A 27588-nucleotide genomic window follows, 5' to 3' on the forward strand; every position below is an offset into this window, starting at 1 on the left:
CGCCCAAGTCACTGCACACAGCACTTGTCTCTCAGGCTTTGCTTTTGAGAGAAGTCGGGTTAAAAAAAAAAAAATTGTCAAGGGAAAAAATGATGCATTGAGCTGCTGCACCCATTTTGCAACCATGAGGGGAAGACCAAGAGAATGCGAGAAACTGACCCAGAACCATGGCACCATTGGGCTACAGAACCATCTACTTCTAGACATCTTGTTCCATGAAAAGAATAAGCCCCTATTAAGTTGCTGATAGTTCGGTTTTCTGTTATTTGGAGCCAAAGTACTTCTTGGGAGTATTTTACTTAGAGGTGAAGGCAGACGGATAAGCTCTCTGTGTGGAGAAGCCAGGGGAGGTTGGTACTGAGAGTTCCAGCTAGTAGAGAATTCTGGTCTGAGAGAAGCAGAGACAAAGACAGAGAGAGTGTGTCCTGTGGTTTAGAGTCTTCTGCCAGTGAATTCCTCTTTTTGCCTAAAGTATTTGATGTAGAGTTTCTATCTTGCAAGCAAAAGTCCTGCCTAATTTAAGTGTGAGCTTACTCTTGTTTTACAAAAGATGTGGATACGTGTGTATGAGTGTATGTTCATCTAAGCATGGAAAAATATGAATGCATGTACTGCATGGCTACCAGCAATTATTTCTGGGGAGAACTGGAATAGAGGGGAGTAAGAAGGACATATGTATCATTTTTACTTTATAAACTTATTAATGTTTAAACTTGTTATAACCAGCTTGTATCATTTTTGTACTTTTAAAAGACTAAAAACTGCAGAAACTCTGAGATAATGTGTGTGTTGTCTGATGCTGTTGAGTTTGAGGTGTGTGGCAGTTGAAATCTAATACACGAGTCATCACAAACCTGAGACCCACTGCTTACAAACCACCCAACAAACCTCAGTCAGACAACCACAAGTCCCAAGGCCCGAATAAAAGCAGTAATAAGTGCTGAGTGAAGAACTAATGCTGGGAAGTTGTACCCAGTCGGCCTGTGCCCATGGCCCCTAGCGTCCCAAACATAAAATTTCCATTATTTTTCCTAAAATCCAACCCAATAAGCCCACAATCTAGGTTACAAACAAACAAACATAAAGGTGTGCTTGCTATGCAAATGCAGCTTCAAAGCAAGCTCATCCATTTGCCCTGCCCAATGCATTTCTAGACAGAAATATCTAGAGCAGCCACAGCTTCAAGAGTCAATGTAAATAGCCTGGAGAGCTAAGGAAGATGGGAAGTATGCTGGGCCAACCTAAGCACACAGGCTGATGGGATGGAGCCAGGACCAGAGGGGATGGGGTCGTGGGAAAGGGATACAGCTGGCTCAGCCACACAAGCCACTTGGTAGATGGACCAAAGCAGAAAAGCACAGGGACACAACATTCTCAGAATGGAGATGGTGTCAGCAAGTGGAGCACTGTCAGCAAAGAGAAACGCAGGTGAATGATGCCAGCAGGGCCCCGAGTGGTGACTGAAGGATGCCAGGAGCAGAACACAGGGAGAGGACCAGCAAGATCCCATGTAGGCTGGGGGGTTGGGAGGCAGCAGCTGATGACAGATGAGACCTGGAATTCCAGGGAGGGATACTGAGGCAGAAGTTCAGGGATATGAATAGTAAGAGCTACATATACATACCTACTGCATGCTAAGTGCTTTAAACTCTTATTTCACTTAATTCTTCCAAATACCTTGTAAAGGAGAACTTTTACCATCTCCATTTTTGAGGTGAAGAAATTAAGGTTGACAGAAGATTTGTGATTTGCTCAAAGTTGCCCAGCTAGTGTATTAGTCAGCTTGGGCTGTTGTAACAGAATACCACAGACTGGGTGATGTAAAGAACAGAAATTTATTTTCTCAGCCTTCTGGAGTCTCAAAGTCCAAGATCAAGGTGCTGGTAAGGTTGATTTCTGGTGAAGCTTCTTTTCCTGGCTTGCAGATTGTTGCCTTTCTGCTGTGTCCTCACATGGCCTTTAATTCGGTACACACGCAGAGAGAGAGATCTCTGGTATATCTTCCTCATCTTATGAAGACACAGTCCTATCAGGTGAGGGCCCCACCCTATGACTTCATTTAACCTTAATTACCTTCTTAGAGGCCACACCTCCAAATACAGTCACACTGAGAGTTAGGGCTTCAACACTGAATTTGGGGGTGGGGGGAGAGTGGGGGAAGGACACAATTCAGTCCATAAGAGCTAGTTAGTAGCAAATACAGACAGTATGGATCCAGAGCCTAATACTCTTTCTGTATTTTTATATTTTATTGAGGTATAACTTAAAGATTATAATAGTTCAATGAGTTTTGAAAAAATGCATACATCCATATGCCCCATATTCCTAACAAGAACTCTACTGTACATCTTAACCATTACACTCTACCAGACTATTTTATGACAGGAGGTGTTGCTACTGGTATATTTCATGGCAGCCAGGAGTCATCCCTGGCACTGCAGACACAAGGTCCACATGCAACAAGACTTGATTCTGAACTCCCTTCCACACACATCCACATGGGACTCCCTGCCTGGGCTAGCCCTCACCCTCTGCTGCTCTGCTCTGGATTCCAGGACACTGACCCTTGGCGAGCCATGTTTCCCAGGGTATTTCTCCCCCTCCCTCTCTGTATAGGGCAGTGTCTCTGGCATCTCCTCTGTGGCTCCAACTCCCACCAGACAGTCCCACAGTGGTTTTCTACCAGATGACCCTGGTGCCTCCTGCACTTTGGTAAAAAAGCACTTCTTCCCTGTTGAGTTCCAGTTCAGAAGTATCAGTGGCTTCCTGCTGTTGCTATTCTTTGAGTTATCTCACCATCCATTGTTCGGCTTCTCAGCTCTTCCATCTCCTGTATAAACAGTTACCTGCATTACACTCCCCCAATTCAAATACTCAGCATGGTTTCTCTTTTCCTGGTAACACTTTTATAGTACACTGCTATAGTTCCTACTTGTCAGGACTGGCTCAGAAACTGGGGCAGTTCTAGGCATTGGATGGAGCCCATGTACAGAGGCTGGAAGGTGGAGGACTCATCAGCAGAGATTTCTCCAAGAGGATACCAGAGATTGTATTTTTGTTCTCTACTTATTGACAACTTGTTGGTCTATCTTGTTAGCAAATTAGCACTTCCCTCCAATACATTTCTTAACCATGGCTTACCTGTTTTTCAGGTGGACCTTTGCAAGCTGTCAAGACTAGAGATGCTTTTATCACATGGTTCTTCAGCTACTGTCATGACACTAAGCTAATTGGATGTGTCAAACTGTCACATATTTTCCCCAAAAAATAGTGCTTGTCTCTATGAAGTGGTTGGGAAGAAAACAGTGACTTTGGAGTGCAAAATGGGATACTACAACATCGAGAAGGCTTCATCAGCCTGTGGGTATCCCCTGGGATCCTGCCAACCAGCTGGGGTGTGGGGAAGGAAGCCTTTGCAGAGGCTTAAGAGAGGCAAAATGCCTGGTCAGCTCTAGTTCCAGTTTGCAACAGGCTCTGGCTAACTGTTAAATCCATACTGAGTAGATCCCCAGGACTACTGCAGAAGGACCCCCATCTCTAGTTTGGCTGACAAACTAAGTCTTGGCTTTCAAGAGCCTTTGGCTTTAGGAGGGAAAACCAGGAGGCAGACTGCACCCACTGGCTCACTTCCCTGAATCCAGGGACTTCTCCAGAGCTGCAATAGCTCTGAGTCACGTCTCCTTTCCTCAGCTCACACCACCTCACTGGCAGGCTGATGGCCTGCCCTGATGGCAGGAGTAGAAGCCCTGCTGTCAGGGGGTGAAAGGCAACCAGACAGTTCCCACTTCTCCCTCACTCTCTCTACGTGATAAATCACTTCAGCCAGAACCATTGCAAAAGGACCTGGCAGCTAATGGGAGAAATGTAACCCAAAAAAAGAAGAAAAGGAAGAAGGAATCCTGTTAGTCACAGAGCTTTTCATCTGAACCACCGAACAGGCTCTTGCTTTCTGTGGGAATAATAAAATCACAGTCCCGCACTATATTAGCTCCTCAAACAAAAGCAGCTCCCTAGAATGTAACTCATCAGGGCTTCTGAGCTGGATTTAGTTTTCACTGGGTAAAGGCATAGGTTAAAATGAAAGACCCTTAAGAAAATCAGAGGTAACTAAGCTTGCTATCCAAACAGGGAAAACACAGGCTGCAGGGCAGCTCCGCCCTGCGGTCAATTCAACACCTGGCAAACAAACAGCATGGTCTCCGCCCAAGCTGGACTTTTCCCACAGTGGACTGGCAGCTTCAGAGGTCCAACAAAATGCCAGGGCTGTCTCTCTGACATGGGAAAATAGGGTGAGAAGGAAGGGCTGGAACAGATACCTCGTTCCGAAGGAAAAGCACAACAGCTAAAAGTTATTACAAGAGAAGGACCTCAGAGCAGGCGGCTGGAGTTATTTTCAAGGGTAAAGAAATATTCTTTGTGGAGAAGTGTTTAGGGAAAAAACACAAATACTGCATGAATATCACATTATAGGAACAAAATGTTCTCTCTAAAATAAAGAGCTGGTATGGAATCAGTTGTTTTAACATCACATAAGCCCAGTGCTTGCCACCTCAGCAGCAGGCGTGTGGCTCAGTACACCCCATCTTACCATTCTTCATCCTTCCCTTCCCCATGTCACCTAGCTCTTGCTTCAGCAACCCCTTCCTCCAAAGGCATCCAGGACTCTCAGAATTCTCTGAGAAGAGTGTTCCTCTAAATTATTCATAGTACAGTGCTACTGACTTCCTATCCTCCCCTTCCCAGAAGTATCTGCTATGTAAGAATCCAGTGAAAATGAGCAATGATTCGAACAAATAATGAATCACTCCTTGGAAAATTTCAGGAACTTGTAGAGATTTGACAGGGTGAGGAATGTCTCTTACCCATATCCTAAATGATACTATGTATAAATATACTATAAACTTGACCTCTTTTAGAGTATGAATTCCTGTTATACGGGTATGAGAACATTATTTTTAATATACTGACTTTCAAAAGTTGAGATCACTACTTTCAGTCAAAATAGCCATGGACCCAGCAATCCCACTACTGGGCATATACCCAGAGAAAACCATAATTCAAAAAGACACAGGCACCCCAATGTTCATTGCAGCCCTATTTACGATAGCCAGGTCATGGAAGCAACCTAAATGCCCATCGACAGACGAATGGATAAAGATGTGGTACATACATACAATGGAATAGTACTCAGCCATTAAAAGGAACGAAATTGGGTCATTTGTAGAGACGTGGATGGACCTAGAGACTGTCATACAGAGTAAAGTAAGTCAGAAAGAGTAAAACAAATATCGTATATTAATGCATATATGTGGAACCTAGAAAAACGGTACAGATGAACCGGTTTGCAGGGCAGAAATAGAGACACAGATGTAGAGAACAAATGTATGGATACCAAGGGGGGAAAGTGGGGGTGGGGGTGTGATGATTGGGATTGACATATATACATTAGTATGTATAAAATAGATAACTAATAAGAACCTGCTGTATAAAAATCAATTCAAAAATTAAGAAAAAAAATTTTTTAAAAAGAGCCATGGGTCTAAAGGCCAGCAGAAAAATATTTGTGAATTTATTTCCAACTTGTGTTCTCTTCCTTGTGTGTGAACTTTTAGATCGATAAAGGTATGGTAAAGTGTTTTCAATAACCAAAAAATCCTTTCTAAACTCCTGTTTAATCTTGTCCTACTTCTTTTCTACCAGTGCACAAAAATATTTTGGAAGTGTTTTATCCACATTATACTCTGGTCCTGGTAGGGGTAAAACACAATGGTTGACAGGTCTATGTCCATATTTACAACTGTTAGGGATTCCTACTGTAATATCGACATTCTCAGTCCTGACTATGGTAGACTATTGCTAGAGACAGACACAATAATTCCCCTCAATTGCATGTTCTTTTTCAATGTGACTCTGCTACTCCTTCCATCAATAAGTAGAGTCTATTTCCTCTCTCTTTGAATCTGGGCTGGCTTTGTGACTTGCTTGACTCACAGAATTTGGCAGAAGGGACTCAGTGTGATTTCTAGGCATCCTCGTGGAGCCCCAAGCCTCCATGTAAGGAAGTCCAAGCTGTACTGCTAGACAGAGTCTCTAAGAGGAGCCCCATGGTGCCCAGCTGACAGCCATCCCCAGACATGTGAGTGAGGCCATGTTGCCTCCTCCAGCCCAAGTCATGACCAGCCAACACATGTAGAGCAGAGGGCAGCCTTTTCCACTGAGTCCTGCTCAAATTGCAGGTCTATAGAATCATAAGCAAATTTCTGCTTTAAGCTACTGTGTTTGGGGTAACTTGTTACCTACCAGTAGATAACCAAAATACTGACCTTATACAAAAATGACTGAGTTGTGTACACCTACCCAGATTTGGTATACCAGAGATGAAACACTTGGCCTCAGAAAGCATAATCTGTCTCAGTACAAAAATGTAAATGATCAAAGTCCAAATTATGCTCCGAATCAGAGACCACTCTCCCAATGTCCATGCTCCCCTTCTTCTACAGCAGTGGCCCTCAAAGTGTGGTCCTGGACCTGCAGTATCAACAACACATAAGAACTTGTTAGAAATGCAGATTCTTGGCCTCCTTCTGAAAGAGAAACTCTGGGGGTGAGGCCCAGCAAGCTGTATTTCAACAAGTCTTACAGATGAGTCTGATGCATGCTGAAGTTTAAGAACCACTGTTTTACGGCAATGACACTTCTGATGCTTAACTGGTATACCTGGCCACCTGGATAAAGACTAGGTAAGGAGGCTAGGTAAGGCCACAACTAAGTTCTGACCAGCAAAAAGTAAGCAGAAATGGGAAAGTTGGTGTTCCCTTCTCTGCCTCTTTCACCTTCTAGTTGTAATTCAGATATGATAGCTGGAGCCCTGGAAAATGTCTTAGATCATGAGGTGATCCTGGGAAATGAATCCATGCACAGCAGAGAAACAATATGGAAGGAGCCCAGGACCCTGATACTATGGAGCTGCCACATTAGTTCTAGACTGATTCCCTGACTTCCTGAACATGAGAGAGAAACTCCTACCTTAAGCTTCTGTTTTTAAAGTTTTCTGCCCCTGAGTTAAATCTGATCCTAATATGTAATTCGAATAAAGTAGTCCCCCTTCCCCTCACCAGCTGAGATATTCTTTAATATAAGAATATTTTTTCGGGCTTCCCTGGTGGCGCAGTAGTTGAGAGTCTGCCTGCCGATGCAGGGGACACAGGTTCGTGCCCCGGTCCGGTAAGATCCCACATGCCGCGGAGCGGCTGGGCCCGTGAGCCATGGCCGCTGAGCCTGCGTGTCCGGAGCGCAGCTCCGCAACGGGAGAGGCCACAACAGTGAGAGGCCCGCGTACCACAAAAAAAAAAAAAAAAGAATATTTTTTCTTCACTTGTCACAAGTTATTCTTTAGATTGTTCAATGTTTTAGTTGCCTATTAGCTGTCTCCTTGTTTGACTAGAAGCTCCGTGAGGGCAGTTTTGCTTTGTTCATCATTGAATTCCCAGCATCCAACACACTTCTACCCTCACAACAGGGACTTGGTGAATATTTACTGAATCAAATGGACAGATGAAAGGATGGATGTAGGAAAACCACATTTTTTCCAGAGTCTTTAAGCACTGATAAAAATGACCAAGTCTCAAATAATCTTTCTTTTACATCCAGCAAAACTATCTCCCCACCACATCCTACCTCTGTTCCACAATGTAATCTAAATACGAAGCAACAATAACAATAACTAACACTTTTACATACCTTAAAATGTACCAAAGATAAATTCCAATAGAGGAGCATCCTACAATATACCTGACCAGTACTCCTCAAACCTGTCAAAATCATCAAAAACAGGAAAGGCTGAGAAACTGTCACAGGGAACGTAAGAAGACACGACCAGTAAATGTGACCTAGTATCCTGGATGGGATCCTGGAACAGAAAAGGACATTAGGTAGAGACTAAGGAAATCTGAATAAACTACAGACTTTAATTAATAATAAGATGTCAGTATTGGCTCGATAATTGTAACAAATATACCACACTAATGTAAGATGTTAATAATAGGGAAACCAGGCTTGGGATGGGGTGAGGGGAGGAGATGTAGGTATATATTCTCTGTACTATCTGCTCACTTCTGTAAATCTAAACTGTTCTAAAAAATAAAGTCTATTAATAAAAGAAATATGCCAAAGACTTACATATATTAACTCTTATCACGTATATTAGTTCTCATGAAGACTCAGATGGGAAGTATGATGAGCCTTATTTTACAGATACAAAAGACTGCATTAAGTTCAGTTTCCCCAAGTCCCTAAGGCTTAGAGTATATGTTTCTTCTAGATCAAAATATATTTGAGGGCTTCCATGGTGGCACAGTGGTTGAGAATCCACCTGCCGATGCAGGGGACACGGGTTCATGCCCCGGTCTGGGAAGATCCCACATGCCGCAGAGTGGCTGGGCCCGTGAGCCATGGCCGCTGAGCCTGCACGTCCGGAGCCTGTGCTCCACAACGGGAGAGGCCACAACAGTTGAGAGGCCCGCGTACCACACACACACACACACACACACACACACACACACACACACACACATACACACTATATATATATATATTTGATTCAGTCATTCAAATAATGCATATTGATTACTTGTGCCACCCAGAGACTGAGCTTAGGTGATTTTATGAAAAGAGTCAAAATTAGGAAGGCAGAAAGAGCTTTGTATCTGCCTACTGAAATTTAAAGGGCACAAGCAAACATTTTAAAGCGTGCACATTTCTAAAATGTGTTATATTTACATGTTGACAGCACATATACTCCTCCAACAGCTAGAAACAACTGAGCTTGACATCTAATTATCAAGAATAATTATTTAAATATGAAGCCACTAGCTGGCATAAATTTTTAAGAACACATATGTCATACATCAGAAATTACAAAGCTGATTGAGAGTGAATTTGTATCTTATCCCATGTACCAAAATAGCTAAGGCTCTAACTCTGAGGACAATCCCTGGTCTATGCTGAAAGAACACCTCAAATGAGAAAAATCTCTATGTCACTGCATTCCTTTCTAAAGACTGTAAACTTCCTTAACTACTATTTTGGTTAGCAGAACCTTAACATTTTCATTACTGATTACTCTGTTGATCAAAACAAAAGATTTGGTACCTCGATTGATCTAATTCCTGACCCATGTAGTCTGAGCATGAAATGTTATCCATGCTCACTATGATAACGTGGTACACCTAGATGAAAATAAGCTTTGTTGAAATTTTTTTGCAAAATGTATTACCTGTGGGTATTGACTTTCATGCCCGGAACTGTAATCAACAGGTAGAGTCCAATCTAAATATCCACCTGAAACAATACCTAAGGGAGTATTTTGCATCTGTAACTTCACTGCTTCTCATGATTCCTTTAGCTGCCTCACTGTATTTATCCTTAAAAGTTCAGCTGAGGCATTAGGTCCTTCACAAAGTTTTAGCCTGCTCATTGTGGACCATGGCACCTTGCATGGACGTCAGTAATAGGATTTATCACCATTCAGTAAAATTCAACAAGTACTGAATGAAAGCAGATGAGGTACCATTCTGAGCATCTGGGAAACATCAGTGAACAAATCAAAGTTGCCTACGCTTGTGAGGAAAAACAGATGATAAATAAACTATAATACATAAGTAAATTTTGTAGTATGTTATAATGATAAGCGCTATGGAAAAAGAAAACATGGAGTGGGTTAAGGGGGCTGGGGTGGACTAGGGTACAGAGGAAGGTTCAGGTTATAGTATTAATTAGGGTGGCAAGGTAGGTTTCTGTGAGAACAGGAGATTTGAGCAAAGACTCAAAGGAAGTGAGGGAATTATCTCTGTAGATCCCCAAAGAGAAGGCTTCCAGGTAGGGGAAAGAATTAGAGCAAAGACCCTCAGGCAGCTATATGCTTGGTAAGTTTGAGAAAAAGCCTGGAGGCCAGTGAGTGTGGAGCAAAATGCCCCAGAAGGGAGTAGGAGGGGAAGAGAGAAGTGAAGCAGGGAGCATCAGTCATGGGGATTTGGGGGCCATCACAAACACTGGCTTTTACTCTATGTGAAATGGTGAGCTATTGCTGGGTTTTGAGTAGTGGAGAGACATGATCTGACTTATTTTTGCATGATTCATTCAGGCCATTATGTGGAGAATAAAATTGTAGTGGAGCCAAGACAGAAGCAGAAAAACCTATTAGGAGGTAATTGTAAGTGAGAGAGGATGATGCCCCAGGCCAGAGAAGTAATGTAGAGAGGGGTAGATGAGAGCCACATGGTACAATAGATGTGGCGCCTAACAAACAGAGGAGAGCCAAAGATGACTCCAGGGATTTTGTCCTGAGCAACTACTACAATGGAAGTGTCATGAACTGATGTTGGGAGACCATGCTTCCATGGAATTCACGAAAGAATATGAATTTGGTTGTTATCTGAAAATGTGCTGTTGACACTTTCTGGTAAGATGGAGTAAGCACAAGAAGAGTGGGTGTCAGTGCTTTGAAAGAAAATCTGGGATTCAGCAGAGGGGCACATTTTAGAAGTGTCCCATTTCAAATTCCCAATACTTGATATCACAGACAACATTGTGAGGAAAAACACAGAAATTAATGTCTCTGAGTCTTAAAGTGATTCTGAAGAATTAGACTCTGAACATGAAAAAGTTCTAGAAATACCTCCAATAATTTGTTTACATTTACCTTTCCATGTATGACCTGAGAATAAAATATTATTTTAAAAATTCATCTAGATAGACCTAAATTTTCAAGAAATGGAAAATAATTTTGGTGATAAGAAATCACCATGTAATAGTTTAACAGGCAGTGTTTTTCTTAGTGACACAAAAAATATCTTTTAATTGGATACAATGAAATATTATGATAAAAATAACTAATACTTACTAGCCACAATGAGCCAGCAACAGTGCTAAGTGCTATATACGGAAATTTTTATTTCACTCTCACAACAATCCTATGAAGTAGCTACCAATTTCCCCCCATTTAAGAGAAAGCTCAAAATAGTGAAGAAAACTTACATGTCTTCTGTATGATCTTTGTGCTTTGCTGTTTTTTTCCCCTTGGAAAAATAATTATCAGCCTCTTATTTAATAATTCCTCACCTTTAAGAATTTTAAGAATGAAATCTTTAGCATGGGTCTTCCACACATGCTCCATGTGTTACCCCAAGCATGGCTGCTCTCTCTGCTACACATAGACCTCGAATTCCAGTCTTTTCTGTCCTGGGTTTTGTGTTTTGGGTTTTGTTTGGTTCCCTCAGTTCAGGTCAAAAAACAGGCATAGAAGGAGGTGCAGGGCTAAAGAGATAAGTAAAACTTTGTCCCTGGGCTTGAGGCACTTACAGTCTAACGGGTAAGACAATACATGAATGGGTGATTTACTTCCTTTCACGTGCCAGGTGCTCTGCCTCTTTCTGTGCAGTAAGCTCTGACAGTGAAGCTACAACTTAGGGCAAGCCCTAACAAAAAGAAAGAGAGGGTGTTTTCTCAACTCCTTCGGCTTCATGCTGTATTACAGGTAATTCCAAAACACACTCCTGGGCTGCAGTGAGCCACTCAGGGAGTGTTTTGATTATAGCTCTCTCATACCTTGTATCACGCAGGCCACAAGAGCATATGCTGTTTGTTTAACCTTGGACTAAAGATGACAGACTAGGATATATAAAAGTCCTGAAAATGATTCAGTTCCGGCTTCCCAGAAAAAATACAAGAAACTCTGACACACAATTACAAAAGCATTCTACTGGCTGGACTCAAAAACCACAGTTACAAAAACCATTTAGCAATGTACCATAGAATAGATGTTAGTGACATTTACAGAGTATTAGACAATAATATATTAAACAATTACATTTGCAGATTCATTATATGAATCTACACAGGGTAACTGTACTGGAGGGTAGGGAGTAGGGGGAAAAGGGACGCAGTCCATCCTGGAAAAGGATCAGTCTAGTTACGGAGACTCTGTGAACCTAGAATAAGAACCAGGGCTGTAAGCACACCAAATTCTAGTAAATTCAATTCCATTTCACTGATGTTTATAACCCTCATTCATAGTTTGAGAATACATGTACTAAGGGATCTCTTAAGAGGATCTCAGAACTGTGACAGTATCTGCTCAAACCAATGGATTAGGATGAAACAAAGTTTTTCTTCTTGATCTACAAATGCAAGACCCTAATGATATAAAATCTGCTTGTGCAAGGAGGCATGAGCAACTGCATCCTCTAAATTCAGTTGGCAAGAAGATATTTCCTGGGAAGAAGTAACACTGTAGTTAATGCAGTTTACAGAAACATATACCAAATCACTGTCATTTTTGACAGGTCCCTTAAAAAAAGCGTGTCAAATACTAAAATATAAGAATTTAGCTGACAGGACTAGATTCTTTGCTAAGAACTGTCTACACAAAGAAGGGACACTGGCAATCATGACACTGAGATTTTTAAGGGTTCTTATACTCATCTGCAGCTTTCGAATGTATACAGATGAAAAGATTTATTCTCTCCTTCCCCACCATCCTTACATATTCAAACAAGTAACTTCTTTCTAAATTCCTTGCAGAAGGAGGGGGGTAAAAGTCTAGCTGGGAGGAACTTTTGAAAATAGACAGTGTCCCTTCCCCCACTCCATCTTTGGATGCTATTGATGGAAAGGTACTGTGTGTGAAAAAGATAGAAAACTTGAGAACCACTCATTAAGTATCTGAACACACAAATCAGATACCCTGATGCAGTCTTAGGAGGTACAGTAACTCCTACCTCACAAGCTAACCTCCGATAGGCTTTCACTATGCAGAGATGGGATGCTTCTTAGAGTACGGTTTGAACCCCTGTATCCTGTACCTGAGTTAGAAGTAGCAATTCCTGTCAGGGTATGAATCAGCTGTGTTGTTTTCCAGTGTCACCAAGGCAACATACATGACTGAACCACAACTAACACAGAGATCAGAAAAGTTTTATCAAGGTGAACATCAGCATTAAGATTGATAGAATTAATGACCACTTCATCCTTTTTATCCATTTATTGAAAGAAATGTTACTCTTCTGGAGAAGAAATGTGCTCTGGTACTTCTGAAGTACATCCTATGATAAATTATATTTTACTTCAGCACAGTAAGCATCAGTTTTTAAGCCCCAAAGACATTTAGTGTGGATGTTTTCCTTGCTTTCTTTGAATAAGCATCAGGTAGCAAAGGCATAAAGCCTGAAGGGAAAGGACTTAAGAACCTAGTAAGACAGTTAAAAAGGCAAGAGAAACCCTATCTTTTTATGTTATTATTACTAATGCCTCAGATATTTGACTATTAACACTAGTATGAGAGTACTGCAGTCAAAACTGCAGAATTTGGATAGGACTGCAAAAAAGAAAGCAGTTATCCTTAGAAAGTCAAATGTCTCCACCTTCTCGGGGTTACTAATGCTGTTTCCCATGGCTTCTTGGAAAATACCACTGTTTTCTCTGGTTTCCTTCCAGGTGCTTTATTGAGAGAGTAAGATGAAGGAAGAGGAAAATATCATAAACAACTTTATTGTGGAAGGACAGCAAATGCTGACATTCTCATATTTATAATTGTGGAGGAAGAAGGATGGTCAGAAAATGTGGCATAGGTCATTTGTGGATTGTTCTAGCACAATAATTCTCAAATATATTCATCCTCAATCCTTCCCTTTATACTCTAAATCAGCGCTTCTATCTGTGGTGAAGAACCAAATTTTAAAATTTCCAATCTACCGCAAACTTCTGTAAATTACAATAGAAATAAGTTACTAGAAAAGTAAATTTTAAAACACCAAAATATACAAAACATAAGCCCCCAAATTTTGTATGCTTGATTTCAACAGACACAAAATACTCTGCCGAATTGCTATTAAAGTTTATAAATGCTTATTCTCAACTTCTATACTCACCTTGTGGCAGATGGGTAACAAACTATTCCCAACTACAGTCTGAAAAGAACCATCCTAATCACACACATATCCACAAGCACAGGACACATATACATCACAGAAGCACACACAAACACATCAAAGTAAAGCTAAATTTCTATCCATTTAAAAATTAATTCAAATTTATATTATTATATTACATATTTCTTTATATCTCACTTCATACAAAAAAACCCGATGAGAAAACAGCAGTCTCCTACTCCAACTCTGTCTTCCAGTGCCTTCTCAAAGTGGCAGCTATCTAACAATCAAACCTGTCAGAGAAGCTGTCAATGCCCATCTCCCCTCCCCCAGTCTGACCTTCCTGGGGCTCTCTTCTTCTCACAGCTGCTGACCTGGGTATTTCCTCTGCCTCCTTCTATGCAGGGGTTCCCTTTGAGAAAGATTGTACTACTGTTTGAAATATTTGCAGCTCCTGCCTTGGGGTCGATTATATCAATATGTGCCCCACTGATGTCAGGCTTGGTTATGACTTGTGAAGTTCCATCCTATGGAAGGATTTTACATTTTTGCCTTGTTAAACTCAGAAGTGACCATGTGACTTGTTTGGCCAATGACATGTGACATTCCAAGGTGGAAGCTTAATAGATCTATCAACTCTTTTCCCCCTGCCACAAGACAAGCAATTTTCCAGATAAAGGATGCTCCATCAGGCTGGGTCCCATATGAAGGTGAAAAGGAGCAAAACTACACGATGGACACATTGGGTGAAAAGAAATAAACCTATATTGTAAGCCATGGAGAGTTTGGTATTGTTTGTTACTGCATCATAGCCTAAGCTGACAGATAACACTCTTGATTCCTAGATCTTCTTTTTTTGGTTTTACTAATTCATTTTGGTAATGCATATCTTCTAGTAGTTTCCTGAGAAAGTGTTCATGACAAGAAAGATCTAATATGTCTGAAAATAACAGAATACTGAATTTGAAATAATTTTCCCACAGAATCACAAAGCATTAAGACATTGTCTTCTAGTTTCCAATGATGCTGTTGAGAACACCACTGTTGTTTTTATTTCTAGTCCTTTGTATGTACCTTCATCGCCTGCCAGAGGCTTTTAATAGGTTGTGGTTGTGTCCAATATGGGCCTTTTTCAAGAGATTTGAATATCTTTTTCAATCTTAATTCTCATGTTTTTCAAATCTAGGAAAGAATCTCCAATATTTATTCCCCTTAAGATCATCTTTTAAATAAGAATTTAGTTGTATCAAAGTTATACATGCTCAAAGTTTGCAGAGTCAAAGCTCTCTCAATGAATATTTACCTTTTCCCAGAGATAACCACTATGAAATTTTTTAGCTAATTCCTTGGAATTGACCTCCATGTCTCTTACACACGTTTTAATTGTGGTTACTTGATATTTCTGTTGTAGGCATTACTTACTGATTTTCACTATGGAAATGAGGATTTATTCTCCTCCCTCTCTGCATGCCCACCACATACATGCTCCTTTCACTATATATCATAACTTTAATTAGATTAATAATGAGTATTTACATTATTGGGACCTTGTATTCTAGTTAGGTTTGAGCCATGTGATAACTGTGATTACTTTTCCTCTCCTGCCAAACCTTTTGTTTTCCCTGGAGTTAATAATTGTATTGTTCTCTTTTTTTTCCGGTATGCGGGCCTCTCACTGTTGTGGCCTCTCCCGTCGCGGAGCCCAGGCTCCGGACGCGCAGGCTCAGCGGCCATGGCTCACGGGCCCAGCCGCTCTGCGGCACGTGGGATCCTCCCGGACTGGGGCACGAACCCGCGTCCCCTGCATCGGCAGGCGGACTCTCAACCACTGCGCCACCAGGGAAGCCCTGTATTGTTCTCTTCGTTTAGTTTCCTAAGCGCATATCACCAATTCAAAATTCTCTACTACTTGTTTAAATCTCATGTCAATACATTCACACATATCAGACTTTCTGTTTGGTGGTTAGTTGGTTTCTCTCTTTCACGCAAAACAATTTCCTTAAATTCACAGGAGTACCCCCAAATGACGGTCCTTTCTCCACATTTCTCAAGATAGAAGGATTGAATATATTTTAGTTAGCAGATTGTTCGCTGGATTTATAACTTAAATATTTGGACAAATGTTCTGTAGGCCTCTCTTTGTACTCTTTTCCCAGGCTCTGCAAATGGGATAAAGCAGGCATGGCCTCTAATTCTTGAACCCTTCTGGATTTCTGTCAGGCAAACTGGCTTCCTTCTCACCGGTATCTCTTCTGCAAGCACTTAGGTATCAGCTTCTCCCACTCTGCCAAGTCAGCTACCCTTCCTCCATCCATCCTGTCTTCTAAGCATGTGCTGAATTCTCTCAACTGCTATTGTCTGCTTTTCTGTTCTTTTTGTCCTTGAGGGCTTGTATAAGTATCTTATTGCTACTGTAACAAATTGCCACAAACCTACTGTCTTAAAAAAACACAAATTTATTATTTTATAGTTCTGGAGATCTGAAGTCCAAAATCGGTCTCAGTGGGCTAAAATCAAGGTGTTGCCAGGCTGCATTCCTCGAGGAAACTCTAAGGGAGAATTTTTCTCTTTGTCCAGTTCCTACAAGCCGTCTGCATGTCTTGGCTAGTGATCCCATCCTCTATCATCAGAGCCAGCAGCTGAGCATCTTCTAATTTCCGTCTCTCTCTCTGACTCCAATTCTCCTGTCTACCTCTTTCCTTTATAAGCAGCTTTGTGATTACATTGGGCCCACTCACATAATCCAGGATAACCTTCGCAACTCAAAATTCTTAACTTAATTACGCCTGCAAAGTACTTTTTTTCAAGAAAGATAACACATTCATAGGTTCCAGGAATTAAGACATGAGTATTTATGAGAGGACCATTATTCTATCTATCATAAGGGTTTATACTTTTCTTCCTCCTTTACTGTGGGGTGCCAGGAATAAGCAACGCAAAAAGTATGTGTTCAATCACCTTATTTGATCTGGAGCCCAAGTAGTATGTGTCCTGTTTCCAATTCCTGGGATTCTTCCCATATCTTTTTCTCAAGCAGATAATAATGATAGTATAAGAATAATAATAGAAATAACCAAATATCACTAAAGCCCTTAATCCATACATGAGATTAGGACAGGCCCCAGAAATGTTTTCATAAACACTGAGTGCCACTGTTTGGGAGAGAATTTGGCAGAGTGGAAATGGGAAGAAAATAAATAAAACTGGAAAACAGAACAAAGGAGTGGGGAAAATTTTTTTGAAGGAGGTGCTTATAAGATTATGAAATATGCTTGTCGCTCAGTAATATGGGTGCTAACCAAAGACTAGTAGACAAGAATCAGAGATAGGAACAGAAAGGCAACATCATATATGAAAAAAAGAAAGCTAAATTTAGAATTGGAAGTTCTAAATTCAAACCCCAATTCTCAAACTTACAGTCTGATCTTGCACAAGTCAATCAGGTATCTTGGTTGTATAGCTGAAGAAGCTGAAACCCAAAGAAATTATCTTAATTTAAATTAGCAGACATATATGAAAGACCTCAGAGAGACATCTGCTACATTGCAGTTGAATGTTAGTTGAATATGAAGCAGAGTCACTAATTGAAAACTAGCATTATGGCATAAGAAATGATAACATAAAAACCCAACAGCTGGAAGGGAGACTGAAAGAAAATTATCTTTCGCATTTCTAAAAAGATGGACTAGTCTGGCCATAAGAAAATTCACCTTAATGCATGGGTATGATTGCAGATATTCTATAGAAATATCACTTTTATTCATTAAAAAAAACATTTTATTGAACTTCTCCAACGTGCCAAACGCCATGCTAGGTATTAAGGATATAGCAGTGAATAAGGCAGATGCAATCTCTGCCCTCACCGAAGTTACAGTCTAGCAGGGAGCTAGACAGTTAAACAAATAATGACAAGTAGTGTGATAGGTACTTTTTAAAAAAATTTTTTCCTCCAGATTTATTTGTTACTTTTTTTTTTTTTTTGGCCATGCTACGTGGCATGCAGGATCTTAGTTCCCTGACCAGGTATCGAACCCTTGCCCCCTACATTGGGAGCACGGAGTCCTAACCACTGGACCGCCAGGGAAGTGCCAACATTTTTATTTTTTTGGCTGCTCTGCACAGCATGTGGGATCTTAGCTCCCTGACCAGGGATCGAACCCTTGCCCCAAGCAGTGGAAGCACGGACTCTTAACCACTGGACTGCCAGGGAAGTCCCAAGTGTGATGGGTGCTTTGACAGAAACAAAAACATGGAATTCAGGCACCTCAGACTAGAGTGTTGGTTTGGGGTAGGGAGTTAGGTAGGGTACTCAGAGTTCATGACACGCCCTTCAGAGCTCAGCTAAAGATTAGGAATTAGTGAAGCAAAAATGAAAGGGGGTAGTTAGACAGAGGGTTTCAAGGAGCCTACTCCTTCGCCGAGGAAGAGTGACAAGGTATCGTGGAAGCTTTTTAGCCTAATTCTTGTGTCATGCATGAAAATGGCGATAGAACTGACATGAGAACAAAGTGCTTACAATGATGCTTTCAGAATGAGAGACTCACATCGATGGAATTAAAATTTGCTTTCTTCTCAAAGCAAATTCCCTCTCCCACTTTTCATTCTACAACCAGGCAGTGGAGCACAGCGGCTAAGAGCGCAGGCTCTGGAGCCAGGCTGCCTGTCTGGGTTCACATTCTGACTCTGCCACTTGCTAGCTCTAAGACCTTGGAGATGTTTATTTCATCACCCCTCCATGCTTCAGCTTCCTCATCTATAAAATGTTCCTAATATTAATATTTTCCTCATTGAGTTATTATGGGGATTAAGTTAGTTAATAAATCAAAAGTGTTTAAAACAGTGCCTGGCACAAAGTAACAACTCAATAAATCTTCACTTGTTGCTGCTACCAGTTTTATTTGCCAACCACTGGCCTTTTGTAATTTCCAGGAGGATAAGGGGCCATCTGACTTTGTTTACATGGCACTGCTTTCAGTCACAAGGAAGACAAGAATGCAGCAGTACTAGTAGCTAACTACCTGGTCCTCAGAATAGAAATAAGAAGCCATCAGAATCTTCCTGATCAGTTCTGACTCTGAGACATGGGAAGATCAGAAAGCTTCAAAGAGGTCTTCATCTCTTTCAAGTTCTATGGAACTGAGACAGAGATGGCAGAGAGCGTGGCCATGATGAAATCAGGCCCCACAAGAAGGCAAAACTTTGGTGGACCCACCATGATTCAGGCTGTAATACAGAAACAATAGTTATAGATGCATACAGAGATGATCAAACTGAGAGAGACCTGTTTACACAAACCAATGCCGGGAGATTAAGTCCAGAATTTCAACTTCATTCACTCAACAAACATTTGAGTGCCAGCTACGTACAAGACACTGTTCTAGGTGTTAAGAATACAGCAGTGAAAAAAGAGACAAAAGTACCTGCAAACACAATAAATGAGCTAAGTATATAACATACCAGAAAGTGACAGGTGCTATGGAGAAAAATTAAGTAGCAAAAGGAGATAGGGAGAGCAAAAGAGCAAAGAGAGAGGTGGGGAATAGGGTGAACAATTTTCCATCAGGGTAGTAAGGGAAGGCCTCACAGAAATGGGGACATTTGAGCAAAGACCTGAGGAGATGAGGAGGACATGGAAACGTCTGGAAGGAGCATCCTGAGCAGAGAGAACAGCAAATGCCAAGTCCCTGAGGGGAGTGGGTCCAAAGTGTTTAAGGAACAGCAAGATGGTCAACAGGCCTCTGAGCAGAGAAAGGTAGGGGAGGAAGAGAAGAAAGTAAAATCAGAGAGGAAATGGGGTCTTGTAGGCCTAACTGTAAGAATCACAGCTTTTTCTGAGTGAGATGGGGAGCTACTGGATAGTTTTGAATAGAATCATGGTGTGGTCAGCTTTAAAGTTTAAAAGGATCACTCTGGCTGCTGGGCTGAGAAAAGAATTAAGGTTAAGGGTGGTTGATGTAGAATCCTAATCAAAGGTAACAGCGGCTTGGACCAAGGTGGTATCAGTGGAGATGGGAAGAGGGGTCACATATTTTGAAGAGATAACAAGAGGATTTGAAGACAGATTGGATGTGGGGTGTAAAAGAGCTGCTGAGTCGCCCTCAGCAATGGGAATGATGGAGGTGCCATTAACTGAGATAGAGAAGGTTGTAGGCAGAGAAGGTTTTTGAGGGGAGGAGAGATCAGGAGTTTGGTTTTCAGTTTAATAAAATGGAGAGGTCTATTAAATACCCAAGTAGAGATGCAGAGTTTCTTGGATATGCAAGGCTGAATCTGAGACTAGGGAGTTGTGAGCATATTTATCATATCCAATGCTGTAAGACTGAATGAGACACTGAGGGGGAGAGTATAGTAACAGAAGAGGTCCAAGGACAGAGACCTGGGACACTCCAATATTGAGAGGTCAGTGAGCAAAGGAGATTAAGAACAATGACCAGTAGTGCACGGTGAAAATCAGGAGAGTGAAGTGCCCTACTATTACTACTATTTATGTTTATTGTTGACTGGCTCCCTTGCTAAAATACATGTTCTAAAAAGCATTATCGGGCTTCCCTGGTGGCTCAGTGGTTAAGAATCCGCCTGCCAATGCAGGCGACACAGGTTAGAGGCCTGGTCCAGGAAAATCCCACATGCTGTGGAGCAACTAAGCCTGTGTGCCACAACTACTAAGCCTGCGCTCTAGAGCCCGTGAGCCACAACTACTGAACCAATGCCCCACAACTACTGAAGCCTGTACACCTAGAGCCCGTGCTCCGCAACAAGAGAAGCCACTGCAATGAGAAGCCCGCGCACCGCAACAAAGAGTAGCCCCCACTCACCACAACTAGAGAAAGCCCGCGTGCAGCAATGAAGACCCATCGTAGCTAAAAAATAAATAAATTTATTTTTTAAAAAAAACAAAAGTAGTAAAATGGACAGTATATTTGAAGGTAATAAGTGCCATAGGAAAAAATAGGGGTGATTGAGGTGGGTGTCAAATTGTAATTTTAAATACTATTTTCGGGCTTCCCTGGTGGCGCAGTGGTTGAGAGTCCACCTGCCAATTCAGGGGACACGGGTTCGTGCCCCGGTCCGGGAAGATCCCACGTGCCGCGGAGCAGCTGGGCCCGTGAGCCATGGCCACTGAGCCTGCGCATCCGGAGCCTGTGCTCCGCAACAGGAGAGGCCACAACAGTGAGAGGTCCGCGTACCAAAAAAAAATAAATACTATTTTCAAGGCCTCAGTGAGAAAGTGACACTTCAGCAAAGACCTGAAGGAGGTAGGGAGTTAGCTCTCTTGATTATTTGGAAAAAGAGCATTTTAAGCACTGAAACAGCCCCCAGGTGCTAAGGCAGAAGAGTGGCTGGTGTACGGCAACGGAAGAAATAGGGGAAGTTCTTAAGAAGCAATTGCAGTAATCTAGGTAAGAGATGAAAGTATTATAGATCCAGCTCACTTGCAGTGGAGGTGGTAAGTAGTCAGTTTTTGGATATATTTTGCAGGTACAGCCAATAAAATTTCCTATGGGAATAGATGTGGGATGTGAGAGAAAGGAAGGTATTAAGAATCATTCCAAGATTTCTAACCTCAGCAACTAAGATGGGAAAGACTGCAGGTGCAGATGTGAGGGGGAAAATCAGTTCAGTTTTGGACATACTGAGTTTGAGATGTCTATTAGACATCTCTGTATCCCCTAGGATCCTCTTGGCCTCCTTGCCTGTAGGGCCTTCTACCACTTATTTTGTCTTCATGGCCATGGCCAACCAACCTCAGGCAGTAACCACCTAATAGTGCTTTGTCTCATGCTCAGGCCACACATCTCACACAAGGGTCTGTTTGGTGCCCACATGAAACGGAAGTATGTGTGTGTTCCAGAGGAGGGTAGTGTTAGCATCCTCTGACTGAATCTTAACCTCCTGTCCTGCCTCACTACTTTTCCCTACCCTCACTTCCCCAAGACTGTACTCCCTAATAAGATAAGAGCACAGAAGACTGCCTCAGATTCTGCTTTCTGGGAGAACCAAGGCTAAGACAACATCCAAGTGGAGGTGTGAGGAGGCAGTTGTTTAAATGAGTCTAAAGTTTGGGAGAGTGATTTGGGAAGATAGAATTTTGAGGGCTGTCAGCATGGGGACTGTATTTACAATCATGATGCTAGATGAGGGCACAAAGGAGTGAACAGAAAAGAGAAATGTCAGAATGAGGAGAAGTTGAAGATTTTATGCTAGTACCTTTGGGAGCAGAAACAATGTTTTATTTACTGCAATAGCCCCAGTTTTGTAGTACATAGCACAAAGTAGGTGCTCAACAGGTATTTTTAGAATAAACAAAATAGGTCACCATGGCCTTGGGGTTAGGTAGAAAAACAAATTAAGTCCTGAGAGGTGATGAACTAGAATAGGCAGTGTTCATGGAACTTGAGTTCACAGTGAGGGTGAAAATTAGGTTCAACAGCGGAAGCAAGAGAGAAAAATAACAGGAAAAGGAAGCCGTGGTTAGAAAAAAGCTCTCAGATACCACTTTCTCCTTGAAGCCTTTAATAATCATCTCTTGAGACCTTCCCTCTCTGTGATCTTACCTATCTTATACTATGTCAACTTACATCCATGTGTTCTTCCCTACTTTCATGTCCCCAATATTGACCCTGTTTTCCAATTGAAAAATTGAGTCAAAAATGGGAGTAGCTTTCAAGTCCCAGAGATAAAAAACAGATGTTAAAGTTTGACATCTCTAGTTCATTTCTATGGTTTATGGAGATGCCAGAGCCAATATATGAAATTGGGAGACTATATTTCAAATCTGAAGTATATCCAAAGTGTTTAGTAAAATAACTTGCACTTGAATGACTGGATGATTGAATGAACAAAATTAGGTGAAAACAGAGGCCAGGAGAAAGTATGATTTAATAACTGTTTGAGGCCCACTGGTCTGAGAGTAGGGCACAAGTGAATAGGAGAAGTGGGCCTGAAGTCCCACTAGCACCTAGGAAGTCAGCAAAGTAACTAAGGCATGAAGAGGTAGGCCCTAAATGAAGATCGGTGTGAACAGAAAGGAAGAATATAAGGAAATTTTTAAATAAAAAATTACTGTATTTGATGAGTGAGAAGTATTGGTTATGAGCAAATAATTCTAATATTTTGATATCATGTATAGGGCCAGGGTAAGAAGAGCAGGAAGATGATAAGCTCAATTTTGCAAACGTATTTGACACAAGGGTGAGATATACAAATAAAGCTAGTAATAGGCAACATTTAAATCGACACTTATTACATGTCATTGTGCCAAGTACACTTTCCATGAATGATCTCATTTAATTACCACAGTAACACTATGATGTAGGTGCTATTATCATCTTCTCATTTCACGGATGGGAAAACTGAGGTGCAGGAATGAAAAATATGCCCAAAGTCACACAGCTAGTAAGTGGCTGAAGCCCAAAATATTCAGGATTTTTTCCCAGGACCACAGAGATATTCATTATTTGTTCAATATTTACTGAGCACCACTACATTCTAGACATTGTGCTGGGGATGCGAGGAGAGAAATTCTGGTGGTGAACAAGACAGACATGGTCCCTACCTGCACAGACCTTACATGGACATTAAACAAATAATTACAAGTATGATGAATCAGAAAAGAAAGTGTTAAGTTACAGTCAGGCAAGAGGAGTGGGTAACAGAAAAGAATTTCAGGGGAAGGGAATAGCATGTATAAATTCCTTGAGGTGAGAGTTTACAGTAGGGAACAAGAGAAAAGAGCCTGGAAAAAATAAAAAGACTAACACGGATGGAGTGCAGAGAGCTAGAGGGACTGCTGGGGAGGCTGGGAAGAAGACAAGCCCAGATAATGGAGGGCCTGGCCTTAATGACAAGGACTTAGATTGTGTTCAGTAAGCAAAGGGAAGGACTGAAGGAATTCAAGCAGGGTAGTGACTTGATCAGATTCGTATTTGTTAAAATTTGCTCTGGCTGCAGTATGGCAAATGGATTGGAATGAGTCAAGAGCAGTTTTGTAGGACCTCGATGGTAGTTAGTGCAGAACTTCAAGCAAGAGATGAACGTAGCTTAGACTACAGCGGGATGAGAAGCCACAGATCCTATTTTTTTAAGGCAGGTCTAGGTGATTCTGATGTGTGTCGGAGGTGTCTTAGGTTTCTGAACTGAGCAGACGGACAGGCTGTACTTTACTGATCCGAGGTCTACAGCAAGAGGCTTTTGGAGGGAAGAGGCCGAGTTTGACATCAAGTCATCCAGATGAAAGTGTAGCACAGGTAGTTAGAAATACGAATCTAGAGTTCAAGAGCAAGATCTAGGCTTGAGTTTTGAGCTGGACAGTCTTTGGCAGAGGGTATTTGAAGCTACCGGAAGAGGATGAGACCACCTAGGAAAACGCACATGGTGGGACTCGAGAAGAGGATGAAGCTCAACAGGATTCCAATATTTAACAGTTGGCTAAAAGAGGAGAAGCTGGTTGTTAAAGAACAACCAGGGAGGTAAAAGGAAAACAAGAGCAGAGGGAAGAGAATATTTGGAATGAGGGTGTGGGCAATGATGTAAAATGCCAGAACGAGGTCTTGTAAATGAGGCCTGAAGCTTGTATGTGACAATTCAGAGCTGCTTCAGGTGTGTGGTAAGAACAGAAGCTAGACTGGAGAGGGCTGAGGACTGGGACATGAACGTCCACGGGCTAAGAGACAATCGCGGTTGGAGTGGGATTTATAAAGAGAAATGTTTTCCAAAAAATGAGAGACTTAAGGATGTTCAAATACTGGACAGAAACGCCGGTAGAGAAGGAAGGGTTGAAAATAACGGAAGGAAAGGGGTATATTCTTCAGCTCAAAGAGAAAGGACGAGCGGATCTACAGGACCAGGCTAGGGAACTCTTACTTTTTCAACACTAAGTCAGTCAATAAGGGACGGAGCTCTGATTTGGACCCTCTCGGCTTCCAAAACCATGTTTGCTTTAAGGGACTGAAAGTGAATTACAATAGACATGAAAGCCCGGGAGAGGACTGTCGAGTTCAATAAAAAGGATAATGGTAAAGTCGTTATCGTGTCTCCGGTGACCTCTGAGAGGGCAGTTTCAGTAACTTTGAGGCAACGGAAGTCACACTGCGGGTTCAGAGGGGGAGTGGGTGGTGAAGAAAAAGGTGCAGCGGCTGCAAGCCTGTGCTGCAGAAAACGGGCTGTGGAAAGAAACCGACACAGGATGGTGCAAAAAAAAAAAAAAAAAAAAAAAAAAGGCGGGCAGGTGGAGGAGGAAGGTAAGACATTTCGAATGTGTAGAAGAGCAACCTCGGTCAGGGCAGGTCACGGCTCGGGGGCCGAAGATGTGTCCCCCAGGCCTGGCCGTTCTCGCTGTTGGACTGAACCCCGCCAAGGTGACCGGAGTCCCAGAGCCTCCGTCCCACGAAATAGAACGGCACCGCCGGCGGGCGCCAGGTTTCTCGGCGGATTCTCGAAGTAGAGCCGCCCGGCCCGCCCAGAGGGGCGGAAAACCCTCCCCACCCGGGCCAACAATGCCCCCGGGCCGCGCCGGCGCAGCGCCGCGGCCTACCGTCCCAGCGTCCAGCCCAGGCCCCAGGCCTCGGGGGCGACCGCAGAGCCGCTGCAGGCCTTCCTCCCCGGCTCGCAGGTTTCTCGCACTCAGCCGCCGCCCCGACCCAGTGGCGCGTCTCCCCTGTCCCGGCAGCGTTTGAAACTTCCCGGGGCTGGCGGCGCTCGGGGACCCAGACCCGGCACGCCTCAGCCGCCCTAGAGCCCGCCGCTTACCGCCACAAGGGCAGCCCGCGCGGGGGTTTCCATCGAGCAGTTGACACCCCTTGGGAATTCCCCACCCCGCCACACACAAACCCTAACTCTGCCTGCAAATTTCCGCCGCCGGTTTTATCCGTCGATAAGCGGCGGGGGCGGGGGGGGAGGGGCGGAAGGGGAGGGTGGGTACTTAGATCACTCCTCCCCACCCCTGGCTCCAGACCACCTCCCCCTTCCCTCCTCTCCCCACGGAAGCCCTCCGCCGTGCCCGAAGGAACTCGAAGGTCTTCGGCAAGTTCCGCCTCCAGCGCTGAGGGCGGGGCCGCTCGAGCTCCTCCGGGCCGAGCTCGGCTGTTTCCGTGCGCGGCCGCTGCGCACTCGGCACTGGGCGGCGCTGGCTGGCTCCCTGGCTGCGAGTCCTCAGTCGGCGGCGGCTGCTGCTGCCTGTGGCCCGGGCGGCTGGGAGAAGCGGAGTGTTGGTGAGTGACGCGGCGGAGGTGTAGTTTGACGCGGTGTGTTACGTGGGGGAGAGAATAAAACTCCAGCGAGATCCGGGCCGCGAACGAAAGCAGTGACGGAGGAGCTTGTACCACCGGTAAGAGGAGCAGGAGGAGGAGGCAGGAGCTGGAGAGAGCCGGGGGGACGGAGGGGGGACGGGGAGGCGCCGGACACCAGCGCTCGGGGCCTTCGCCTCGCAGGAGGGGCCGTGGTAAAGATGGAGCCTCCGCCCGAGCCCCACACCATCGCCGCCGCTCGCAGCGAACAAAGAATAATGGCGGCGGACTGGAGCCAGCGGCGGCCGGGGCGGCAGCGACTCTGCCTGCAGCCAGCGGCGGCGCTCATGGCGGGGGGCGGCGGGCGGGGTGGGAGCCGGCGGCCGGGGGTGTGTGCGGGCGGCCGGCCGCGGCGAGCTGGCGCCCGCGTTCCCGCCGCCGCCGGGCCGCTCCGGGCCCGGCGCGGAGCCGGGAGCCGGGAGCCCGAAGCCGCCCCGGGAGAGGCCGCCCGCCGGCCTGCCCCGGCCCGGCGCTGCCGCCCGCCCGGCCCCCGCCGCCCGCTTCGCCCCCGACCCGGCCCGCCGTCCGCCCGGGCAGCGCCGCCGGGTTGCCCGCGGGGGGTGGAGGAGGAAGAAGGCGACAGTTGAGGGCAGAGGAGGTGAAGGTGCCTGCCTTCCCGGTAGCCTCCGTGTCTGCATGCCTGTTTTGCGAGGGGAAGCGCTGCTCGGGCTGACCTACTCTTCTCTCCACTCTCTCTTTGTGCAATAAAGTTCGAAACCCAAGGTTTCCTTTCGTACTGTATTTTATTCACGCCCTTTCCCCCTGCTCCCACCCCATTGGAAAGATGTTTTCTGTGTTTTTCTGCTTACATGAAGGAATGAGAACTCGCGCTTTTTAAAATAATTTTTGACTCTTTCCCTCACCCTCTTTTTTTTTAATCAGTAGTCATGGAAATGCATTCTTTCGGGGAGGAAGGGGGTGTTAAGAAAAACATATTGGTAGTAACTTTTAAAAAACTGTTGGGATCTTGTAAAAGGGAAGCTGATGTTTGAAAACAGTTTCGGTTTTAACCCTTTTCAATAAGGGAATAATCACTTGAGAGATTCTGAAACACTTTGTTGAAACGAATATTAGCCGATGTACTTTTGTTTTACATCACCTTTTTTGGCGGGGGGCGGGCAGCCGTGGTGTTGGGTCTTCTGGATCTCCCCACGCACCCCCTACCATGTTTCGCACATCTTTCTGTCTAAACGTAAACAAGAGATTGGTTAATACTAATTCTAAAAATAGGCATTTAAAAGTATCCATTATTAGTCTAGCATGCGGTAGGTAACCCCAGCCCCAGACCGACAATAATTTAAGCCGCAAGGTTTATTTTTTCTTTCCCTGTTGGGGAAGAGGGACAGCAGAAAAATCATTGACACATCAAAGATTAAAAG

The 27588-nt window shown here is 43.6% G+C and overlaps 2 protein-coding genes across 15 annotated transcripts in view; one reads left to right on the plus strand and one right to left on the minus strand.

Annotated features, from left to right (window-relative positions):
- Positions 1-25871, minus strand: part of KLF7 (KLF transcription factor 7) — a 444455-nt gene extending 418584 nt beyond the window's left edge. For 2 of the 3 annotated variants that reach the window (XM_067026690.1, XM_067026686.1), the window contains exons 1-2: positions 25674-25871; positions 17343-17394 (exon numbers count right to left, since the gene is read on the minus strand). The gene's annotated coding sequence lies outside the window, so the exon portion shown is untranslated. Of the gene's footprint in view, positions 1-17342; positions 17395-25458 lie in introns of all 3 variants that reach the window. The other variant, XM_067026687.1, reaches the window with a different exon arrangement.
- Positions 25872-25967: 96 nt separating this feature from the next.
- The window catches only part of CREB1 (cAMP responsive element binding protein 1), a 59908-nt gene continuing 58287 nt past the window's right edge, over positions 25968-27588 (plus strand). For 3 of the 12 annotated variants that reach the window (XR_010839193.1, XM_067026693.1, XM_067026692.1), the window contains exon 1: positions 26049-26250. The gene's annotated coding sequence lies outside the window, so the exon portion shown is untranslated. Of the gene's footprint in view, positions 26251-27588 lie in introns of all 12 variants that reach the window. The other 9 variants (XR_010839188.1, XM_059054852.2, XM_059054853.2 and 6 more) reach the window with 8 other exon arrangements.

Source organism: Kogia breviceps, chromosome 2 (assembly GCF_026419965.1).
Source record: "Kogia breviceps isolate mKogBre1 chromosome 2, mKogBre1 haplotype 1, whole genome shotgun sequence".
Classification (NCBI taxonomy): domain Eukaryota; kingdom Metazoa; phylum Chordata; class Mammalia; order Artiodactyla; family Physeteridae; genus Kogia; species Kogia breviceps.